General features: G+C 52.2%; 1 long non-coding RNA gene across 3 annotated transcripts; it reads right to left on the reverse strand.

The window, feature by feature from the left end:
- Window positions 1–2,468: 2,468 nt before the first annotated feature.
- On the reverse strand, window positions 2,469–7,738 carry LOC143164780 (uncharacterized). 3 transcript variants are annotated; one of them, XR_012996143.1, is made up of 4 exons: window positions 7,688–7,738; window positions 7,010–7,201; window positions 6,645–6,754; window positions 2,469–2,588 (listed from the first exon to the last, which is right to left on the reverse strand). It is a non-coding gene; the product is annotated as an uncharacterized LOC143164780 (long non-coding RNA). The 3 variants fall into 3 exon arrangements; XR_012996142.1 differs by having other exon boundaries at window positions 6,930–7,201; XR_012996141.1 differs by having other exon boundaries at window positions 6,845–7,201.
- Window positions 7,739–7,797: the final 59 nt, after the last annotated feature.

Below are 7,797 nucleotides of genomic sequence, written 5' to 3' on the forward strand. Positions count from 1 at the left end.
GCAGAGGGGGGATTGAAAAATAGGGAAAGGGAGCCACAGAGAGAGAGGCAGAGGGGAAAAAAATAGCAATGGGCTACAGGCCAGAGAGGAGGAAGGGACAGGGAACCAGACTGAGAGAGATGGAGCAAAACAAAGAATAGTGATGGGCCACAGGGCAGAGAGGGAGGAATTAAAAAAGGGGACAGTGAGGTAGTGTCATGGTTTAACCTCAGTCAGCAACAGACCACCACCCAGCCGCTCGCTCAGTCCCCGCCCCTCCACGGTGGGATGGGGGAGAGAATTGGAAGAATAAAAGTGAGAAAACTCGTGGGTTGAGATAAAAACAGTTTAATGGAAATAAAATAAAATAATAACAGTAATAATAAGAATATACAAAGCAAGTGATGCACAATGCAATTGCTCACCACCCCCCGACCGATGCCCAGCCAGTCCCTGAGCAGCGGCCCCCAGTTTAGGTACTGAACATGACATCACATGGTATGGAATATCCCTTTGGGCAGTTGGGGTCAGCTGTCCTGGCTGTGCCCCCTCCCAGCTTCTTGTGCACCTCCAGCCTTCTCAGTCGGTAGAGCATGAGAAGCTGAAAAGTCCTTGACTAGTGTAAGCACTGCTCAGCAACAACTAAAACATCGGTGTGTTATCAACATTATTCTCATACTAAATCCAAAACACAGCAGTATACCAGCTACTAGGAAGAAAATTAACTCTATCCCAGCCAAAACCAGGACAGGTGGACAGAGATAAACTGAGACATACCAAAAAACCTCGATGAACTGAAGGGAAGAGACAGAGGAATTAAAGAATAGGGATAGGGAGAGAAGGATAAAGACAAAAAAGGGCTATGGGACAGAGAGGGAAAAAATTAAAACACAGGGACAAGGACCTGGAAAGAGAGAATCTAAGAAAGAAGACATATATCTAGAATACAGGGCAGAGAGAGAGAGGGATTTAAAAATAGGGACATGGAGCCAGATGGAGGGGCGGGGGGTACTGTGAAGGGCTCAAGGGCAGACAGAGAGGAATTAAAAAAAAATTGGGATAGGAAGACAGACAGATGGAGAAAGACAAAAATAGTGATGGGCTGCAGGACAGAGACAGAGGGTGAAAAAAAAGAGGGACAGGGAACAGGACAGGAGCGCAGAGAGACAAAGGAAACGGAGAGGTAGTACAACAGAGACAGAGGGGGACTTGGAGAACAAGAGAGGGAGAGGTGCAGGGAAACAAAAAAAGTGACAGAAGTGGGGGCAGAGAGGGACTGGGATGCAGAAGAGGGACGACACGGCCCCAAGGGGTCCAGGACTCTACACAGCTCCCGCTCTTGGAGCTACGGGAAGAATTTGACAGTTCGGACATGTCCTTCTCTGTGTCCCACTCTCTCCCTCCTCTGTAGCTCCGGTCACTTGACTGTCCTCCACCTAAGAGAATAGATTGATGTCTTACAGCTCTTACAATATGAGGCTGCCCAGATACATAGCCTCACACGCGCACACACTACTACTTGGCCATACTGTGCTTTTGGTTACGCATACAGACCCTGCGGTGCACGTTGGTGATCGGATCTGCTGAGGACTACACTAAGAGGGATCCTGCCTCACCCAGAGAGGCAGGCTTTCTCTTGCCTGCAGCGGGAGGCAGCTGCCGGCCGGATGGCCTTTGATTTCTTCTTCTTTACCTTTCTCTGGCCTCTCCAGCTTCAGCCATGGCAGCTCCTGTCCACAGCCAGTAAGTGCTCTGCCTGTCCCTTTCCACCCATCCCGCTAGGAGAACGAGGCCAAAGGCAACCCACACAAACCTGAGCCAGCTGCCGTCAACAGCATCCCCAGAGAGGAACCGACAACTGAGTCCTCAGTGCTGCCTCTGGGAGAGGGAAAGAACAAGCAACTGTTGCCCACAGTGATGACTGTAGCTCTTGTCAGGCAGGAACCCCTCCTTCTGCAGGAGCTGCTGGAGGCAGGGTTTGGGGGCAGTCTGTGGCTATGGGACAGGCTTCAGGGGAGGTGCTGGAGCTGGGGGGGAGCTGCGTAGGGTGAGCTGGGCTGGAAGAGTTTTGCTGAGTTGGGGAGGCACTCAGCACCTTTTCCAGGGGGTGGGAAGGCCTCCAAGTACCCAGAGGGGTGGGGGCAGCCATCTCCTGCCCCTCTTCCCGCTTCCTCTCCACCAGCTCTCAGAAAATTCCTGGGAGCTGCCCTGATGGGGCCTGACTCCAACTGACCACAAACCTGTCAGTTGGAAACATCCTTGCAGCTCGTCAGCATTCTCAGACAGGCATGGCCCAGCAGCACCACCTCCTGGGGCTGCAGCCCTTTTACACAGAGAGGCCATTACTGCCAGCCTCACTGGCCCCACCAGGGGCTCCTCCAGCCCCAGCCCACAGGTGCAGCCACGGCCCCTGACACCCACTGCGTAACGTGCTCCCCTGGACTCTCTGACAGCCCCTCACCAAGTACAAAGGACTACAAACGCAGCCATGAGTGCAAAGGAGACAGCAAGTGTTTATTCGTTAATGTGTGTAAGTCCCAGGAGTGGTCTACTCCAGGGCTCGGTGCCTGTACACTCACCCTTCCCCTGGGACAACTCAGCTGTTGTTCCTGGAGCAGCAGGTACAGAGAACGAAAATACAGCGATGGGGAGCAGGACAGAGGAACAGAAAGAGAAAAATAAAATGAGGGAGAAGGACTGAGGAGCAGAGAAAGAAAGGTACAGGGAAAAGGACAGTGAGATGGAGAAATCAATTAAAAAAAGAGATGAGGAGCCCTGCAGCAACATGGTGGAAGAAAAACAGGGTCAGGGAACAGGACGGAAGGAAAGAGAGAGAAAATTATGAGCAAGGAGCAGAACAGACGGATCGAGAGAGAAATTGAATGAGAGGAATAAGGAAGGAGGGAGGGAGAGAAAAAGGCAGGGGACAAGCCAGAGGGATTGATGGGGGAGGGGAAGAAAGACACAGATCAGGACAAAGAGATGAAGAAAGAAAAACCACCACTGGGCTGCAGGATGAGAAAAAAGGCCAGGGAGCATAACAGAGGGGAATCATGGGGCAGCGAGCCGGGCAGGTGGATATAGCAAGAAATGATGGGACAGGCAGTGGTATGGAGATATACGGACAAAAAGTTAGGGGGAGGATGGAGGACAGAGAGAATAAGAGAAAAGGGACAGGGAGCGGGGCAGAGATGGAGAAAGAAACATTTGAGACAGAGAAAGAAGGACAGGTAAGACAACAGATAACTGGAGAAAGAAAGAAAGGAAAGGGAACAGCACAGAGGGTCACAGAGAAAAAGAGACAGATGGCAGAAAGAGAAAAAGAAGACAAGGGAAAAGGACTGAGGAGCAGAGAAAAAAAGGTACAGGGAAAAGGACAGAGCTGGAGAAAACAAAGACAGACTAGAGGCAGAGCAAAGGGAAAGATTGACAAGGACAGGGAGCAGGACAAAGGGATGGAGGAGGGAAAAAAACAGTGATGGGCAGTGAATAGGACGGAGAAAGAGAGAGAAAAAGAGCAAGAGCAGCAAGAGAAGGAGAATGACAGAAGGATGTAGAGAGAAAGACCAGGACACGTAAAGGCGGGGGGGGGGACGGATGACAACACACACGCACATCAGAAGGGTAGAAAGAAAAAGAGAGGGATGGGGAGCAAGACAGTGTGAGAGGGAGGGAGGGAGTGGGATGCAAGGATACCGAAAAACAGAGGTACAGGGAAGAGGAAAGAAGGACAGAGAGAGAAAGGAGGGAGGGGAGGATGGGGAGCAGGAGAGAGAGACAGAGAACGAAAAATGCAATGGGCAGAAGAACAGAAATACAGAGAATTTAAAAAATACTTCTAGGGAGCAGGACAGAGGGATAGAGCAAGAGGAAAAAATCAACAGGGAGAAGGACGGGTAACACACAGCAGGACACACACAGGGAGTGAGAGGGATGGAACACAGCCTCTGAACACAGAGGGATGAAGAGAGAAAAAAAATAGGGACAGGATGAAAAGCAGAGTAACCAAGAGAGGAAAAAAAAAAGAGAAAGGGAACTGGACAGAGATGAGCAGCAGGACAGAGAGATGGAGAAAGAAAAAACAGGGACAGGGACAGAGGCAAAGAGAGGGACGGGGACCAGGACAGTGGGATATAAACAGGGAAGAACAGGGAGTACGTGACACAAGGTTGCAGAGAGGTAGGTACAGGGAAGTGGAGAGAATGACAGAGGGGAAAAGAGAGGGGCGGGGAGCAGGCGAGAGAGCTGGAGAAAGAAAAAGTCCTGCTGGGGAGCAGGACAGGAGGATAGAGCCGAAAGAGACGATGCAGACAGCAAAAATAATGATAGGCAACAGGACAGAGGGATTGACAGAGAAGTAAGGGACAGGGAGCAGGACAGAGGAATGGGAGGAAAAAATACTGATGAGCAACAGGACAAAGGGATGCAGGTGAAAAGAAGGAGGAAAAAGGAAGGAGGGAGAGAGAGAGAAAGATGGGGATAGAGCGCAGGACACGGAGAGAAAAAAAGCAGGGCAAGGAACACGACAGAGGGAGTGGGGATGGGGGAGGAGGGAGGGACAGATGCAGATTAAAACAAAGAGATGGAGAAGGAAAAAAAAAACCCAAAACCGATGATGAGCTGCTGGACAGAGGTGGAGGAAGAAAAAGCAGGGCCAGAGTAGGGAAGAGAGAAAGAAAAAAAGGGACGGCTGGCTGGACAGAGGGATATAACTAGAAACAATGAGACAGGCAGTGGGACACAGGGATAAAGGCAGAATAACCAGGGAGAGGAAGCAAGACAGATGGACAGCGAGAGGAAAAAAGGGACAGGGAGCAGGACCGAGAGGTGGAGGAAGAAGCATTAGGGGCAGAGGGGATAGAAGGAGGGAAATAGAGGTTGGAGGAAGGACAGAGGGACAGAGAGAGAAAGAGAGTGACGGAACTCAGACAGAGAGCAGGAGAAAGAAAAATCAGTGACAAGCAGCAGGCCAGGGGCAGGGGGGCAGGGGGAAGGAAGGACAGGAGGAAGGAGAGAGGGATACAGAAAACAAGTGAGGGACAGGGAACAAGAAAATGGAATACAGAGAAAAAGAGAGGGATGGGGAGCAGGACACTGGGATTGAGAGCAAGTGAGAGCAACAGGGAGAATGACAGTGAGATGAAGCCAGAGGAAAAACAGGGACCGAAAGCAGGACGGAGAAATGGAAAAGGAAAATTAGGGATGGGGAGCAGGACAGAGAGACAATGAGGGACGCAAGGATAACGACACAGAGGGAGGGAGGGAGAGAGGGATGGGGAGCTGCACAGAGGTATGGAGAAAGAAAGAGAGAGATGGGGAGCAGGGCAGAGAAATGAATAAAGAAGATACAGTGATGGGGAGCAGGACAGAGGACTAGAAAGAGAAAAATAAGACAAGGGAGAAGACCAAGGAGCAGAGAGAGAAAGAAAGGTCAGAGAGGTAGAGAAATCAAGAACAATAGGGACGAGGAGCCCTGCAGAGAGAGCAAGCAAGAAAATGTCAGTTCAGTGAGAGGGACAGAGGGATAGACAGATCGCGGGGGGAAGGAGAGGAAGAAGAAAGAAGGGTCAAAGACAGTGACAGGGCGCAGGACACAGACAGAGAGAGAAAAAGGACAGGGACCAGGACAAAGGGATTGAGAAATAAAGAAAGGGTCAGGTCTGTACAAAGAGACCAAGAAGGAAAAGAAGAAAAAAAAAAAAAAAAACAGCAACGGACTAGAGGACAGAGACAGAGAAAAAAGGGCCAGGAAGCAGGGCAGAGGAGGAGAGAAAGGGAAAAAGAGAGAGCCAGCTGGACAGGGAGGTATAGCAAGAAACAACTGGACAGGCAGCAGGACAGAGAAATAAAGACAGAAAAAACAACGACAGGAAGCAGGACAGAGGGACAGTGAAAGGAAACAAGGGGCAGGGAGCAGGACAGAGGTGGAGAAAGAAGCACTGGGGCAGAAGGATAGAAAGAGAAAAAAGAAAGGAAGAAGGATGAGGAATGACAGGAAAAGAAGGATGGTGGATGATAGGGGAAGAAGGAGGACAAGGAGCAGGACACAGATTGTAAGAGAAAGACAGGGACAGGGAGCAAGACAAGGTGATATGGAGAGAGAAAAAAAGGGACGGGGGGCAGGACAAAGTGAAAGACAGGCAAAAATAAGAGGGAACAGGACAGAGATGGAGTGAGAAAAAAAGTGACAGGGAGCAGGACAGAGTGACAGAGAACCAAAAAACCAAAGAGGGAACAAGACAGAGAAATAAGGGGGAAAACAAGGAGAAGGACAGAGAAACAGAGAGAGAGAGAGGTGAGGGGGGATAGGGAGCAGGATAGAGCACAGAAAGGAAAAAAGGACAGGAAGCAGAACAAAGGGAAAGAGAGACAAGGACAGGGAGCAGGACAAAGAGATGGAAAAGGGAAAAACAGTGATAGGCTACAGGACAGAGACAGAGGATGAAAAAAAAAGAGGGAGAGGGAGCAAGACAAAAGCGCAGAAAGAAAAAGAAAAGGGAGTGGTAAAACAGGAGAAAGAAAGGGAGAGAGGAAGAGGGAGCGGGACAGAAGAATAGAGAGAAGAGGAAAGGTACGGGGCAGCAAAAAAAAAAAATCACAGCAGTGTGGGAAAGAGAGTGGGACAGGGGAGGGGTAGGGAGGGGCAGGGAGGGCCTGGGACTCACCGTAGCTCTCGCGCTCGGCACTGCCGGGAGAATTTGCCAGTTCAGACATTTCTTTCTCCTTCTCTCCTCCCTTCCTCTTCTACAACTCCAGTCGCTTGGCTGTCCTCCACCTAAGAGAATACGTGGGTGTCTTGCAGCTCTTACAAGATGAGGCTTCCTAGACACATAGCCTTGCTCGCTCGCACATTATGTGGCCGTACCATGCTGCTGGTGACACATACAGACCCTGCGGTGCACGTGGGCGGCCTGACCTGCTGCAGACTACAAAGAAGTATCCTTCCTCACCTAGAGAGGCAGGCTCTCTCTTGCCTGCAGTGGGAGGCAGCTGCCGGCCAGATGGCCTTGGATTTCTTCTTCTTCTTTACCTTTCTCTGGCCACTCCAGCTTCAGCCGCAGCAGCTCCCGTCCACAGCCAGTAAGTGCTCTGCCTGTCCCTTTTCGCCCCCATGCCACAAGGAACGCGAGGCCGGGCAGAAACAACCCACGCAAGCCTGAGGCGGGTGCAGTCAACGGCATCCCCAGGGGAGGAACGGACAACCGCGTCCTCAGCACAGCCTCTGGGAGAGGGAAAGAAGAAGCAGCGACCGTTACTACCGTAGATCGCCCCTGGCCAGACCCCCTCCTTCCGCAGGGGCTTCTGGAGATGCCACTCCTTCCCTGCACTGCTGCTAACGGCACCCGCGTTAAGGGAGAATCACGCACATTCAAGGACCAGCTTGCAGCCTTCACTACAGGATTTGGGGGCGGCCTGGGGCTACGGTACAGGCTTCAGGGGTGGTGCTGGAGCTGGGGGCAGCTGCACAGGGCGAGCGGGGCCGGGGGAGGCTCAGGGGGAGCTCTGGTGAGTTGGGGAGGCGTCCACCTCCTTCCCCTCTTCCCTTCTATCAGCTCTCGAGCAAGTCCCTGGGGCTGATCTGACCCGGCTCGCCTGCAGTCGATCGGGAGACTGCCGCAGCGGGCGGTTTGAAGCTTCCCGTCCCGCCACCCTCGGGCAGCCAGCGGGCAGGAGACACCCCCCGCACCCGCCGAAGGGGCTCACTCACCTCAACGGCGGCTAGCGCGCCGCCATGCTGCTGCCGGGCAGTGCGCATGCGCAGGACGCCGACGGCGCGCCGGAGGGGTCAGAGGCGGCGTGCGATCGCCGGGCTGCAGT

The sequence above is a fragment of the Aptenodytes patagonicus genome, chromosome 10 (assembly GCF_965638725.1).
Source record: "Aptenodytes patagonicus chromosome 10, bAptPat1.pri.cur, whole genome shotgun sequence".
Classification (NCBI taxonomy): Eukaryota; Metazoa; Chordata; class Aves; order Sphenisciformes; family Spheniscidae; genus Aptenodytes; species Aptenodytes patagonicus.